General features: G+C 34.3%; 1 protein-coding gene across 2 annotated transcripts in view; it reads left to right on the top strand.

Moving 5' to 3' along the window:
- LOC124424023 overlaps nt 1-17500 on the top strand; it is an 83326-nt gene that overhangs the window by 37275 nt on the left and 28551 nt on the right. The window contains exon 2 of one of the 2 annotated variants that reach the window (XM_046962479.1): nt 14687-14792. The exons of the other annotated variant lie outside the window; for it this stretch is intronic. The gene's annotated coding sequence lies outside the window, so the exon portion shown is untranslated. The remainder of the gene's footprint in view (nt 1-14686; nt 14793-17500) is intronic. 2 annotated transcript variants of the gene reach the window in all.

The raw sequence follows: 17500 nt of genomic DNA, 5'->3' as shown, positions 1-17500 counted from the left end.
AGATATACATTTACTAAGTAGATATACATACTTATATATATACGTGCGTGCGTGTATGTACATATGTATGTATACATATCTATGTAATACAGATCTAGTATAAGGAAGAATATGTGTTTCTAACTCCGGTAGTGTATAGGAACGGCCGTCAAATTATCGTCACTTATGTATGCCCGAATTTCGTAGCCGGTGGCAGGTAACGGTACAGATAATAGTACGGACTAATGCATAACCGTGTAACGTTGGCCAACGTTGTTGAGTACGATAGTACGGATATAGTACGATAGAGAAGCTAGGTAAGGTAGGGGTTACTGAGGGAGAGAAAGGGAGAGAGGGAGAGTTGATAACACTAGAACAAAGATGACATTCGAAGGGTTTGCTAGAATCTACTCTCTTTCTCTCTCTCTCCCTCTGTCTCTCTCTCTCTTCTCTCTCTCCCTCTGTCTCTCTCTCTCTTCTCTCTCTCAACCTCTCCCCCTCACTATGTCTCCCCCCTTTGCATTCTATTCTCGACGTGTGGCTCACTCTTGTAAAAGCCGCCGACCTAAATGTCGCCTTTATGCCAGGGGCGTAACTGTCATACGCGCAGGTGCACCAACTCTCACGACCGCCCCCGGGATATTAGCGGTACCCCTCCAAACCAACCCCTACGTACGTACCACTATAACTACTATATGCTTTCTCTTTTCTTTCGTCCTTCTTCCCTTTTTTCTTTTTCTATTCTTTTCATTTCTATCCTTTTTCTTCTTTTTCTTTCTTTCTTTCCTTCTTTTTTTCTTTCTTTCTTTTTCTTTTTTTTTTACTTTTATTTTTTTTTCTCTTTTTCCTTTTTTTCTTTTTTTCTTCCTTTTATTTTTAATTTTTATATTTTATTTCATCTCATTTTACTTCCCAATCTGTATGCTCTAAAGATTCATTTTGTACATTTACGTACATTGGTTCATTAAGGGCGAGGAGGTAAAAGGGCGGGAGGGAGTGAGATGAGGGCGGGGGTCGTGGCAGGGGCAAAGGGGTTTGAATGTTTTATGCAAATCGATCATAATGGTCGTATCTCTGTTTCTGGCATTTTCCAGTGGTTATATAATTGTTTGTCGTATAACGGTGCAATGATTTATCGTATTATTACCGTCCATAAAATTAATATTGTAGCGTAATATAATATCGTATATAACGTATTACAATTTATATCATGATTAATATTATAATTATGGTACATAATAGAAGTGACCTTAATCGTAAAGAATTTCCATCGCTATGATGGATCACTATGTCTCTCTCTCCCTTTCTCTCTCTCTCTCTCTCACACACACACACACACATACAGACACATTTACACACACTTTCTTCTTCATTCTTTCATTCTTCTCTTTTTAACTCCTCCTCTATCCATAGAAATTTTACCCTCATTTTGAAAAGGTATATGTACATCGTACGGACCAGGAGACAAAATTCCTGGAAAGTTTTGCGAAGCATTCGAGCAGGGATACATTGAAGAAGTGTTTAAGGAGAGGTAGGGTGAGAGAGGAGAATGGAGGTGGGAGTGAAAAGAATAAAATGTAAACGAGAGAATCAGAAACGCGCGAATATTATCGGTGATCTTAATTATCGATATACGAGGGAGGGATCGAATTTAGCCTACGTGTACGAGAGAAAGAGAAAGAGAGAAAGACAGAGAAAAAGATAAAGAGAGAGAGAGAAAGAGAAAGAGAGAGAAACAGATAGAAATTCGCGTAAGAGAAAATAAAATTATGCTAGTAGGTAATTATCAAATAGAGGATCTGCTCGTCGTCGAAGTTAATTTCAGGACGAATCGAAAATTATTTCTATTTTCGTTTTATATATGTACATACGTGTGTATGTAAAATTATACATTTATAATAATAATTACAATATATTTATTATTTATTATAATATATTTATTATAAATATTATTATAAATTAACAAATTTATTATGACAAATAAATTATATATAATTATGACTTAATAATTTTATTATAATTAATAAATTTATTATAAATTATTATAATATATGTATAAAAATTATGCATATATAAGTTGTTACTATGTGCCATTTACGAGATAATGGACATCTTAAATATTAAAATAATTGCCTTTTCATACCACAATTTGAAAAACAATCGTCAAATTGGTTAATATTTTGAATTTGATTACCTCGAACAAGATCATTGACCTTCAACTGACCAAAATTCGCCAGAACTTGATTTGTTAATAATGTATTGTATTTGTATAACATCGAGTATGAATTACAGTACAGTATGAATCTGCTAGTCAGTTATTCAGGATACCAATTAACTCGTAAACGATGCATAGTAGATAATTTTTTCATCACATATGATTTTAATTGCAAATGGTAACCGTTATATAAATATGCAAAAAAAAAGATTATAGATATCCATTAAAAAAAAAAAGGGAGAAAACTACGTTAACGTTCATAACTCGAAAAGATCATGAATAAAAAAAAAAAAAAGAAACGAAAATTTGTTTACATGCAGTTCGTAACTGAATTAGTGCCGTGCAAATTTATCTTTATAAACTTTCTTGTAGCTTCAACGAGTTGTGAGATATTTGTTGCTCAAATATCTATGTATATATATAGGATGTCCTGTTTATCTCAAAATTTTGAATATTTCGTGAGGTACTGAATTTATTAAAAAAAACTTTTTTATAAATTAGTCCAATACGAAATATACACGTAATTCAACGATGTGCCGTATATGGAGTAATTTATTATTATAAAATGTTTTACATTATATTATAAATTAATGAATTCTTAAGGAGTATAAACTTGTATCGTTGCTCTTAAGCTGCATGCTGTGAACAAAAGCCAAATTTTTTATCTCCTTTTATTCTCAAATTATCGACATAAAAGTAAACGAAGTTCGGCCTGTGTCGCCCGTAAACCAGACTTTCTATATATATATATATTTTATACATTTTCTGAAAATCGACCAGGCTTTATCCTTTTTATTGTCGAGTTATATTAATCTGTAGAAATCGTTCTACAGATCGTTTTCTGCAAAGAAACGTAATTATGGAATATACGTGAAAAATCGGCCGTTCGCAAGACAATGACATCTAATTCTTTGCAAAAATCAAATTATCATCTAATAATAAACTTCAACAAATTATTATTACTCGAGACGAGCCGGCAAAGAAAATTTATGAAACAAGTCTTTCAGTTTTATCAGTACGAGAATTTGATGAGGAAAGAATTAAGGAAGGAGAGTAAGTCTGTGATTCTTCTTTTTAAATATTATTAAAATAAATTAAACAAATATGAAAAATAAAAAATAATTTAATTATTTTCTTTTTCAGTTAACCAGATGCATCTCAACGTAATCAAATAAATTCCAGATGTTTGTAAAAGATTTGGCAACTAACGATGACAATGAAAATACACAAGAAGACATAGAAGTTACACAAAAGGAAAAAAGATAGAGAATGTAAACCGAAGTTCTTGGAACAAACCTGTACTATAGATAAATACAAGGATATGCATTGTAGAAGATCTGCTATATGCGCACACAAAAATTAAATTTATAATGATGTATTGATACTAGTCATAAATAAAAAAAATTGTACAATATTAATAATAAAAATCGTTGTTCTTTATTAATCTGAAAATATTATAATTAAGTGAATATACTTATAATTAGCAAATGTAATGTATATTGTATATATAAATATTTAAAATGAAAATAAATGTTTATAACGAATAAAATTTCAATGTATTCTTTTTTAAATCCAATCATTATTATATTAATTATTCCCAATATACCAAATTGCACTCTATATAATAATTATATAATACAAAAGTAAGTGTTCAAAAAACATTTTTAAAATTTCAAAATATAAGAAAGTTCGCGAAGCTCGATTTGCAAAAAAAATTTCCGAATTGATCAGAATTTAAAATTTTGAACAGGAGAATATAACCTACCAGGAAGTGAGTACAGTTTTGCGTGCCATCACTTCACACATTATGTGATCCTGATACAAATCTCGATTTACGGAAAACCGGCTTACTTCGTCAAAAATTTATATTTTTGAACAGGAAAGAATAATTTACCTGGAGGTGATATGATTTTATGTGCCACCTCTTGACACATCATGTAATCCTAATACAAATCTCAATTTACGGGAAAAGGTCCCCACTTCATACAAAATTTGTATTTCTGGGAAAGAAAAAGAAAAACGTATTTGTCGGTGGCATGGTTTTGTGTGCCACCTCTTGACACATCATGTAATCCTGTTATAAATCTCAATTTACGGGAAAAGGTCCTCGCTTCATATAAAATTTGTATTTTTGAAAAAGAAAAAGAAAAACGTATTTGTCGGTGGCATGGTTTTGTGTGCCACCTCTTGACACATCATGTAATCCTGATATAAATCTCAATTTACAGGAAAAGGTCCCCGCTTCATATAAAATTTGTATTTTTAAAAAAGAAAAAGAAAAACTTACCTTAAGGTGGCATGACTTTGTGTGCCACCTCTTCGACAATTATATGATCCTGATACAAATCTCGATTTGCGAGAAAATTTTCTCTAAAATTTGAAATGTAAAGGACAATATTTTGGATTAGGAAAGTAATTGTAGAGTTTTATGGAAATCATATGTTTTATTTTTATATTAAATGTTTTTATTTGCATTTTTGTTATTAATACATAGCTACTAGTAATAAAGTTATATTTAATAAGTATACAAATATATTTTCTATTATATAGATTATGTATAATATAATACAATATAAAAATGTTGTAAATAAAAGACGAAATTTTCATTTCTTTTTATGCTTTTTCGATTTAAGAAAGCAAAATTTATTTCGTAAAAAGTTCGGCCTTTTTTACAATACATAGTATAACAAACGTCAATCAGCGGTACAAAATAATATTCTTTAGGAACTATAAAATTTATAATATTATTTATAATACTGTACAGTAATAAGTGATTTCATATGGCACGTCATTGATTTCGTCTTAAAAAATACTATCGAACTGTGAAAAGACGAATATATAATGTCGATTGAAAAAATGAATTTGACTTGGAAGTTCCTCCCACTATTCGACCTGCAAAAATAAAATAAGCACCGTATTATGTCACCTTATTATATTAAACAAATCTGTTAAAAAATTTTTTTAATAGGTTCAATCCTTCACAAAATATTTTAATATATATGTGTGTATGTGTGTATATTTATATGCATATATATACTATATACATATATCTATAAGAATAAATGTATATATATTATTTTAGATTCATTTTGCAATTCAAATAGCATGACAATAAAAAAAAAAATTATTTTATGGTTAATCTAATTATAACGGTACGATTCTCGATACGAAAGATTATATCTATATCTATATCTATATCTATATCTATATCTATATCTATATCTATATCTATATCTATCTATATATGTATATATATATATATACATATATATGTATATATGTATACATGTATATATATATATATACATATATATATACATATATATGTATATATGTATATATGTATATATACATATATGTATATATAATATATATATATATATATATATATATATATATATATATATATATATATATAGAGTATCTTGAAAATAGATATTTCTTCTTTTTTTATCTCCTACTCAAGAGAGTAGAATCTTCGAGACGTTCACGAGATATAAAAATTACGAGCAAATTCGTTCAAGAGTGGCACGATTCCTACGATAAAATTAAGTTCGATCGTTCTGGCTCTCGCTCGAGGCACACCCTCATCTCTCTTTCTCTTCCCTAGAGAGCCTAGAAATATCTATACCGATTATGTATCTTCGGTTAAATCGCTCGGTATCCTGACCCAATTTTAAACTGCCTGGAAACATGTTTCGGCTATATTGTATAAGGCTTTTAAAGTCTCTCTTCCTCTCCCTTTCTTTCTTCTGGACGGTTAAATATCATCAAAGAAAAGCTTGTTCTCTCTCTCTCTCTCTCTCTCTCTCTCTCTCTGCGTCTCTCTCTCTTTCTCTTTCTTTCTCTTTCTTTCTCTGTCTTTTCTCTCTGTCTCTCTTTTTTCTCTTCTCTTTGACTAGTTTGCCTCGACTTCGATTATACCTCGATTCTTTTAAACGTAGAAGTGCTCACTACGACAGGATGTTCGTTCGATCGATCATGGGAATCTCTTCACCAAAATTACACTCCCTTGGCAATTATCGGTGGAATCTCGAATACGGGTTCCGCACTTTGTTTTCGAGTCCTCGCTGCTCATCGAGAGACTTATCGGATCCTTATGAACATTGAAATATTCGTGTTTGTGTACGTGTATGTGTGTGTGTGTGTGTGTATGTGTACGCGCATACACGTGCATCCATTACATCTGAATTGTTTGAATCAATTAAACGTATTATATGAAAATGATTATCGATAATATTGTTTCAATATTATTACTAAATTCCAATCTTTTCAATCTAAAAGAAAATAAAAAGTTTTTAAAAAGAACCCCTCCTAATAGACACTTCAATCGTACATATAAATCGTATGTATTAATCATTGGTAAGGGGCATCGCAAAAAAGTTTCTCTCTCTCTTTATCTCATAATACCTATTTTCGTGCACGTTGTTAAATGATAATTAATAGAATAATTAATTATAATAATCACTAGAATTTCAACGAAATTTATACCATTATATACGTTTTCATAAATTAACAAGAATGATTAGCACTGAAGAGAAGAGTAATCTTCACTAATTCAAAAAGCCCTTTTATCCTATCAAAAACGAGAAAGAAAGAAAGAGAAAGAGAAAGAGAGAGAAATAGAGAGAAAGAGAAAGAGAAAGAGAAAGAGAGAGAGAGGGAGAAAACGAAATCTAGGAAAGAAGAAAAAAAGAAAAAAATAGAAAAAAGAGGAAAGGAAGAAAAGGAATTGCAAGAAGAAGAATAAGAAGAAAAAGGAACAGATGAAAGTGGAAAATGATCGCTAGAACGTAAAGATAGCTAGAAATTCCTTCGACTCGATAGATCTCGATTATTTCAAGCTGGTGGGACCTATCGCGATAACGTTTATCGACTACCCAATGTCTGAAGTTACTCGCAAACGAGAAACTCGATGCAACCCGCTTGGTATCCAATTTACGGCCGGATGGAGCGCGAAAGTCTCCTTCGGTGCATCTGATTAAAAATAAGTACTCTTTGTCGGCCCTTTGATCCTACATTTCCCTCTTCTCTGTGTATTTCTCTCTTTCTCTTTCTCTCTCTCTCTCTCTCTCTCTCTCTCTCTCTCTCTCTCTCATACTCTCTTTCTCTTTCTATTTCGTTACTCGTCTCTATCTCTCTTTCTCCTCTTTTCCCATCTGGTCTAGTCGCCTTTGCATCTCTGGACTAATTATTCTTCCTTCTCATCTTACTATCTCGGTCATCGATCTACATTTGGCAGTTGAGGGCGATTCGCCCTTATTATATTTTCCATCCTTAACCTTTTAAAAGCACTCGCGAGCGAGTCCCTTAATTGCGATTGATCTTACCTATATTAATGATGATTTTCTTTTTTCTTTTTTCTTTTTTATTTATATTTTTTTTTTATTTTCTTCTTCTTTTTACCATGTTTTTTCTGTTCTTCCTACGTACCATCCCTTCTCCGTCATTCCGTCCGCCAATCACCGTTCCTTTCTACGGATACGTACGATCCCTTCTTTCTGTTTTCTATTATTTACTCGACTAAATAACGATATAAAACAGACTAATTAGTTGTTATAACATTGATAAAATTTCACGTCTTTTTCCTCTCTTCCTTCCTCCATCATTCGTCGCTCCTCAAGTAAAACTCAAATTACGTATCGTCTTATTTCCAATTGTAACAAATGTTTTGTTTGCGAGATATGTATTCCTTTCCCATAAAGTGCAGCTTCATCTTCTCGTCGGCGGTTTACACGTAGATTATATTAAACACGCAGGTGTCGCGAATCGCCGTCGTATTTTAATGGACGACGGGTGGTTATTAAGCGGGATATTCTCCAACGAAAATTGCAAAAGTTTCGTCTCTCTCTCTCTCTCTCTCACTCTCTCTCTCTCTCTCTCTCTCTCTCTCTCTCTCTCTCTCTCTCTCTCTCTCTCGTTTGGTTATGCTGAAATGTACATATACATTCGTATACGAGCGAAGGCTTATCTTTTTTATTTTATTTTACTAAATCCATACACGCTGTGTGCATAAGCTTATCGTTAACGGTTATAATAAATAATTGCAAAACAAGAATAAAAAGAAACGTATATGACGTTACATTCGACAATATAATATAATTTTTATATATAATATATAATATATAATATAAATTTAATTTCCCTTAAAGAAAATCGATAAATCTTTATTTTTTCCTAATCTTATTTAAATATACATATATACATACACACATATATATGATATATGATATATATATATATATATATATATATATATGATATATATATTTACATACATGGATTGATACCTTTCACATTAAAGTATATCGAGTAAACAAGCCCCGATGACTGGGCGATTCGGTGCATCAGCGTTTAAGCTGATTACCGATGGGTTTAATCGTATTTCGTGGTTAATCGAATATTCCACCGTCACCGCTTGACCCTGTTTTCCGCGTACGAACTTATATGCGGTAATCTATGTAGATACATACGTGTACGTATTAAAACGACCAAAGGAGTGAGATAAAATTCCGACCGAATAATATATAATCGGACGAACAAATAACGCGGGTGCATAACAATCGCAACATGTTTTTCGATGATGTAGCCGAATTTCGAATGCTAGGCGTTCGTAACGTTTGGCCGATTAAATATGGCCACCAATTCAAACGCGAAAAATAGAAAGAAAGAGAGAGAGAGAGAGAAAGAGAGGCAGAGAGAGACACAGAGAGAGAGAGAGAGAGAGAGAGAGAGAAAGAAAGAAACATCCCCTCGTTCACTGATGTCAGCAAGAATATTAACAACCAACCACGTATGTGGTTGCTACTCGATGAATTATTCAATCCTGTTTTCAACGAATACAGCATACGACTCTACATATCACCTAGTACACCGGAAACTGTAGTAGTTTTCTTCCCCCTTAAAGCGAATAGTAAGGGCAACGATATCTTGGACAAGCTTCGCGTCTGGCACATAAGAAACTCGTTTCACTTACTTACATGTAATAAGCCTTGTTACTCGCTCCCGGCAAGTTCTAGGTATATGGGGGCGTGGGGTTTGGAGTTCTCTTGGGACAAAGAGGAAGGCCTGAAGTGAGGCAGAGGAGGAAGATAGTGAATGAGCGATGTCGGTGTCGGTAGTGATGGTGGTAGTGGTGGTAATAGCAGTAGTGGTGCTGTTGCTGCTGCTGCAACTGCTGCTGCTGCTGCTGCTGCTGCTGCTGCTGCTGCTGCTGCTGCTACCGCTTCTACCGTTTCTACTGGCATTTGTTGGAGGAGAAACGGGATTGGTAGATCGTCGTTAACGTATACCGCTGGATCAACAAGAGCGACATCCGGCTTACGACGATTACGGCTGACGCTGCTCTTTTCCATTCTCTCTTTCTCGGGAAATATACTGGCACGCTCTGCAAAGACCAATCCCCTTACCTCCTTTTTTCCACGTTTCTCTCTCTCTCTCTTTCTCTCTCACTCTATCTTTCTCTTTTTTTCTTTTCCTTCCTCTTTCTCATCCTTCTCATCTACATTCTTCTCTTTTTCTTCCGCTTCTTTCCTTGCTTCTTCTCTTTTCTTCAGATCCAGACCGTCCTGGTCCACGCCAATCTTACCCTATCCCACCCCATCCTACCTGATCCGACCCAACTCGACCTCACACTTTTCCCTTCCCTCTTGTTTTTTTCCTTTCTTATATATATATATATATATATATATATATATATATATATATATATATATAACATATATATATATATATATATATGTTCTCCATAAAACAGAGAGTTCTCTACAAGATGCGAGAAATAAGGAAGAATATAAAGCTCAACACAACTTCTTCGTTTTTCGTATATGATCTTCGGAAGTCTGGGTTCCAGTAGCCCTCCTCCCTTCATGTCCCCTCTTCATCCCTTTAGATACCACTCCATTACTCGGCTTTCTCGAATGTGTCTCCCAGATTTTTTTCCTCTTAATTATTTCCAACGTCGAGGCCAGGAACAAACGTGTCACGGTTTTGAACGGAAGCTGACCCGCTGTGGCGTTCGTTTGCTGAGAGAGAGAAAGAGAGAGAGAGAGAGAGAGTGTGTGTGTGTGAGAGAAAGAGGGAGTGAAGTAGGGATGAGCTCTGTCCTCCATCTTCCGAAATAACGAGAAATATCGATTTGCCGAGGAGCACAAAAGAAGAGCGGCGCGCCTTCCAGGCACACGTGCTGTGTGCAGTCCCCGGTGTGCATCCTATGCACCTTTTGTCAGACCTGCCTGTGGTGAGACGAGGGATGGAGAAAGAGGGACAAAGAGGGAGAAATAAAGAGAGAAAGAGAGAGAGAGAGAGAGAATGAAAGGGTAAAGCATGAAAGATTTTTTTCTTTTCTCTCTCTCTCTCTCTCTCTCTCTCTCTTCCTATATCCCTCCCTCTCTTCTATTTCTCACATGCATACATACAAAACAGACAAAAAGACAGACAGGCATACGTGCTCATAAGTACATATATTTTTTCTTATTCTTGATAAAAAGATGCTGATGCTCCTGGTTACCGTTGGTTTACTTTATTCGATCGTTAAGCAAACAGGAAATATTTCTTTACGTAACGAGCACCATGCTAAATCAAGGAACGACGTTCTCCTTTGATCGTTTCTGTTTCACAGAAAAACCGCTACTAGTCTTTTCCCTTTTCTTTTCCTATATTCTTCTTCTTCTTCTTTTTCTTTTTCTTCTTTCTCCTCTTCTTCTTCTTCATCTTCACCTTCTTCTTTTATGTCCTTTTCCCTTTTTTCTTCTTTTCCTTTTGGGTTTTTCGTTTGTTTTTTTATCTCTTTTTCTTTTCCTTTTTTCTTTCTGTTTTTTTCGTTTTTTTTTCTCTTTTGATCGTCATCTCTCATTCTCTATCTATCTCTTCCTTCGTTAGTTTCCTCGATGGAAACACGAACTACGGAAGTTTTCTTGTCGTTACAGTGGCAACGACCAACTTTACGAACGTTTCCATGTTTCTCTTTCACGTCTTTCTCTCTCTTTCTCTCTCTCTCTCTCTCTCTCTCTCCCCTCTCCCTCTTTATTTTCTCTTTCTCCCTTCGAGCATCGAATTAACAATTGCACGACAGAATTGAATTTAATGTTTTAAATTCGATATTTCGATCGTTTGGAAACACTTGTTTCGATAAAGTTTTAATGTTTCATTCGTTTATATTTGTTGCACTAATGAAAATATATTTATGTACATACGTATGTAGCGATACTGCCGTAGTAAGAAAGTTTTCAAAGAGAGAAGTTGCCGGCGCACGTAGAAGGAAAATGGCCGATCGCGTGAACTAGATAACACGGAGCTTACACCTATCAGAGTGAAGCACATTGGAGAGAATCTGATTAAGTAATAAGGTACGGTCAATAGAGTCGTGTGAAAGTTTACACGGAAACGAAGTCACCGCGATAGCTTATCTCGATTGCGAAGGACAAACGTTAAAACGATTACGTTAGTATGGTAGGAAGTCGATTATCTGAACGTCGATTAATGGATTAAGGACCAATTGTGTGAGTAACAGACGTCGTGAAAGAGAAAGAGATAGAGAGAAAAAGAGATAACGAGAGAGACAGAGATAAAACGAGAAAGAGGAAGAGAGAGAGAGAGAAAGAAAACGAGTAAGAGAATGAGAGAGAGAGAGAGAGATGAAGAGAAAACGAGAAAGAGAATGAGAGAGAGAAAGAGAGAGAGAGATGAAGAGAAAACGTGATGGGAAATTGTAGATAAAGATAAATCGTCCATCTGCTTCCATCTACGTGGCTTATGGCAAATGAAATTGTAAATAATTTCATAATTAATTATTTTATTAAATACTATTGCGTTGAGCATATTAATTTAATCAATAAATAATTTCGTTACATTCAATATTTTATATCTAAATAATATAAAATGAGTAAGTTGCTTGCTTACTTATTTAGTTACTTACTTATTTACTTCTTTTTTTTTTTTATACTATAAAATATCGACATTATTTATCGATCAATCCAATACTATATTGTCATATTGTATGTATATTATTATTCGTAAAGAATATAATATATCTAATATTTCTATATAAAATATTGATAAATCACGGCACTGATCATTTGGCTAGTCTCAATAATAATTATTAAAATTTCCAAGCGTTTACTAAAATATTTGATAAAAATCAAAACAACGGGACTGAGTAGACTTTATTTTTTAAAAGAATACATTCCTGGATATCTATATACGAACTATCTGTCGATCACTTGACTACAGACAATATTGACCGACATGAAATAAATAGAAAGAAAAAAAAAAAAAAAGAAAAGAACAAATAAACAAAGAAAAAAACAAACAAACAAATATAAAAAGGAAAAAGAAACGAAAAATAATATACATGAAGGGTAACGTATATATACATATGTACGTGTTCATGACGATCCTTCGATTGTCAATAATATTCGCTCACGTTTGCAAGAATTTCGAGAAATCACATTCGACCCAGTCCTATACAATAGTATATTTTTTTTTCTTTTTTATTTTTTACGTTCGTTTCGCCTGGTAGAACTCACGCACAAACCAATTCTGTCTCTCTCTCTCTCTCTCTCTCTCTCTCTCTTTCTCTCTCTTTTTGTGTGTGTGTGTGTTTTTGTTTCTCTTTTTCTCGCACTTGAAAACATTTTAAAGAAAAAATCCGGATATGGATCGATGAGTATATCGTGTGGTAAGTCGAGCTAAAAATTCATCCACGTAATTGGTATAGCTGCGTTCGAAAAAGGAGAACACTTGTAAATACGAGCACCTCTTCACTGGAATCCTAGTTCTCTCTCTCTCTCTCTCTCTCTCTCTCTCTCTCTTTTTCTCTCTTTTTCTTTCTCTCTCTCTTTTTTTCTCTCCGTCACCATCCATGCGCTGGTCAATTCGATTAAAATCAGGTCGAGGATGGCAACCAGCCTATTTCTCGAACAGCCCCTTCGTTTAATATCGAAATATGCGAAATCGAAAAAGAAAAAAAAATAAACAAAAAAAAGAAAAGAAATAATATTATTATCTCATTAGCTTTAACAAAACTCCTTTTCGTTAAGATTCAATTGAAAATATTTTCGATTGTTTTATTTTTTCAATATTCGCTAAGAAGATTTTTATAAACTCGAATCGTCTTAAAACGAATACACGGTGACTACTAATGTTTAATACGATTGTGTTGGATGATGTCCCATAATGGCAAATCGAAACATAATGATAGATTTATATATAATGTATATATAATATAATAATATAATGGTACATATATATATATCTATATTCGTAGATGTATATATACATAAAAACATACAATGTACTTATCTATATATATGGATATATATATATATATACACACACATTCAAAGATAGACACAATTTATCTAAATAAAGGCATATATAACATACATGTATATAGATATATAGATACATTGTAAGCATATAGATATATATTGTACATAAATATAATATGTACAATGTATTTAGATATATTACATATACGTAGATATGTACTTATATATTAAACATCTATGTATATATATATATATATATATATATATATATATATATATATTTACATATGTACGTACGTATATACGTACATACATACATATAATACATACGTATAACGTCATCTCATGAGTGTTAAATCTCATAGCAGGGATCGAGCGCGAACCTAGCGTGATCTTTCATAAAAATGCCAACGAAATCGTAATGGTGCTGTACTAACGGTGGTGATTTCGCTCGGTTAGCAAGGCGTAAACAAAATTTCCGCAACAAGATACAATGTGTAAACGGGATCGGGGGCTAACGTACGCGAACGAACGAACGAACGAGCTAGCGAGCTAGCGGTGATTATCGGTTTTTCGTTAAATTTACGTACAAAGGAAGCGACAACGTTGCGTTTAACGATGCGATATTAAAGCGCATTCGATGCCTACTGTTCTTTTCGTTTCACGATTGCCTTTCACCGGAAAGGATGACGAGCCGCAAAAAAGCATGGCGCAAAGAGTACGTGGTTGGTTATCGGGTTGAAGGGAGAGAGAGAGGGATGATGGGAGGGATAGGAGGGAGGATGGGAAGGCGTGCTAGAGACGGAATAGAAACGCGGTGTGAAAAAGCTCACGTATTACGTACATACGTGTAAAAAAGAAAAAGGAAAAAAGAAAAGACAAAGAAAAGCAGAGGCCATCTTTTGTGCTGGATGATACGCGATGATGCGTCGGCCATTTTGTGTTCTTTGTTTTGTTCTTTTTTCTTTTTTTTTTTTTAATTTTTTGTTTATCTCTTTTTCTTTTTCCCCCTTTTTTATTCTTTCTCTTTTTCGCTCAGTTTTCTTCTCTCTTCTCTTCTCTCGTCTTTTTTTGACCGTATTTTTTTTTCGTCCTACGTCCGTTTATCCTTCCAACATTGCTCTGACTCTCTTTTCCTTTTTTTTCTTTTTTCCTTCTTTTTTATTTTTCACATGCAACATTGTGTTTCCGACCGAAGCAAAATATCCTCGTAATTTTGCAGACGGATTAGACAGTGGCGCAGAGGCCGCGTGCAAAAATCGTCGAGCTTACATATTTACTTTCTAACGCAAGAGGAGAAACGTGATTTTTCGCTAACGGAAGAATACGTACGTTCGTTCGTTTCTTTTTTTAGTCCTTCTTCCTTTTTCCTTCTTTTTTTTCTTTTTATCCTTCTTACACAACCATCATAAATTAGAGAGGAAAGAAAAAAATAAATACATATACATACACATGATACGCGAACGGAAAACAACGTATTTCCTTTTTTTATTTTATTTTCTTTTACTGTTGCTGCTGCTGCTGCTGCTGCTGCCATTGTTGTTGTTGTTGTTGTTGTTGTTGTTGTTGTTGTTGTTGTTGTTGTTGTTGTTGTTGTTGTTGTTGTTGTTGTTGTTGTTGTTGTTGTTGTTGTTGTTGTTGCTCCCTTTTTTCTTCAGCCGACAAATAATAGTCCCGCGTTTCGTAAATAACAATGGCTATACAATACGTAGGTTGCTTCGACAAAGAGGTACGACATGTTAGAAAGGAATATAAGTTTCGAAAACTATCGGAACGCTTGTTTCTCCTAGAACGATCTTTCCAACAACTATCTATTCGTGGAGAAAAGCAACAACCATAACTACGCCTCGCGAGGGGCTACAACGAATAGCTCTTACAAAATGAGAAAATGGTTGAATGTACGGGGAAGTAAGGTGGGTTTGTAAAAACAACATTAATTCGGTTTCCCTATAATATCAAGGAACCGAGAAAACTTTGATAACTTAACACGCAAGGTTACACGTTGAGTAAATTTTCAAACCGTGAAACTTTCCGTCAAAGATTTTATCGAGAAAATTTTCAACTTCGACTTGTTTTTTCTTTTTTTCTTTCTTTCTTTCTTTTTCCTTTTTCTTTTCTTTTTGTTTTCTTATTTTTAAATTCTATAAACTCAAGATTTCTCTTCTTCTCTTTAAAAAGTGCGCCGATCATCATTCTGTAAATTCGTTGGCTCGCTCTCGCTCGCGCGCTCTCTCTCTCTCTCTCTCTCTCTGTCTCTCTCTCTCTCTCTCTCTCTCTCTCTCTCTCTCTCTCTCTCTCTCTCTCTCATTTTAAACTCAATTTTCTTTAAGGACAGTAAGAGATTAAAAAAAAAAAAGAGGAAGAGAAAAAAGTAAGAAATTTAATATAAAGCGACCGATCTTTCATCAGATTGATGTATTCGATTCTAAAGTGAAAATTGGAACACAACGCACGCGACGTACTTATCCATCTAATTTTCTCTCGAATTGTGAACAAAATTTCGTCGAAGTAAATCCAACGTGTTGGCACCATGCGTCAAAACGATTATCGATAATCCAGCTGCTAATTATCGTCCGGCACATCATTTTTTCCAATTTATCTCGTGAAGGCAGCATCCCGTTCGGGAACAATCATCATACATACATACATACATACATACAACATGCATACATACATACATGCATCCATAGATAAATATACAGGAAAACGACACATACAAAATACGATCACTTTTATTCGTTGGAGAAAATTGAAAAAGCAGAACAGGTCATTAAAAAAGTGATACAAAAAAGTGCTATTACAATAAACTGGCATACATCCATTTGGAGAAAGAAATATAATCGGAATTTCCCGACGATCATCAATATTTCCAAGCAACCAATTTCCAATCGATCACGTTATATATATATATATATATATATATATATATATATATATATATATATATAGATGATAGTATATAATACATGTAGGATCGATCATCGATATATCCTGTAATCTGGCATCTGTTGGAGAGCCGACGACACGGAGGATGAAGAACCGAGTATGTGTGTATAATAAAGAATTAGAGAGAGAGAGAGAGAGAGAGAGAGAGAGAGAGAGAGAGAGAGAGAGAGGAAGATAGAACGTTTACAAAATTCGATCGGTCGGCCACCAAATTCAGCCAGGTCATAATGCAGTCGTCACGCGTCTGGGATTAATACGCGCACGGTGCATTTATTCAGGCGCGTTCGAGGCTTGGTGAAGGGTAGGTGGGTGGAGAGTAAGGGGAAGAGAGGAAGAGTTGGTTCGGGTAGTAGCTGACAGGGAAGGGGTTGTTTGTCTGTCGGAGGGAGTTAGAGCAGGCAGCGTGGAATTTACAAGCAAACCCTGTCGATACGATGGCTGCTGCAGCACCGGTTGGTTCGCTCTTCCAAACAAAACCCACAAGCCAGTATACGAGAGATCGATGATATCAACGAGACCATCCGTGACAGCAACGAACACGTATAGGTCTTCGTTCACTGTAATGATGAACAGAGATAAAGAGAGAGAGAGGGAGAGAGAGAGAGAGAGAGAGAAAGAGAGGGAGGGAGAGAGAGGGATAGACATCTTAGGATCTCATCTCATTTACTTAGAGACTCCCTTCCACAAAATTCCCAAGCTTCTCTGTGATCAACGTATTGAGAATCAAACATTTGTCCTTAGAATTTCTATTCGTATTCATCTAAGAGGGTTGACGACCTTTCCTATTCCGAACCAACGTCAATTTTGTTGATCAAAGATTTCAAAGACCTATGACTCGTTTCGTTTTTTTATTTTTTTCTTCACTCTCTTTCAACGTCCTTTATTACATTTTTTTTTTTAAGTAGACCAATTATATATACTATGAATATTTCTCGCTGCAAATGAATATATTTCGAGTTTTCTCAGTTTTTGTTTTTTTTTTCATTTTCGTCTAAGAAAAGACACGATATAAGATGATCTTTTTCCGCGTAAACGTCGGATAAATTTTTCTACATCACCTTTTGTTTCAGTTATTTTCATAATTAACAGC

This window comes from Vespa crabro, chromosome 5 (assembly GCF_910589235.1).
Source record: "Vespa crabro chromosome 5, iyVesCrab1.2, whole genome shotgun sequence".
NCBI lineage: Eukaryota > Metazoa > Arthropoda > Insecta > Hymenoptera > Vespidae > Vespa > Vespa crabro.
Note: the sequence above shows the minus strand (reverse complement) of the source record. Positions and strands in the feature narration are given on the sequence as shown.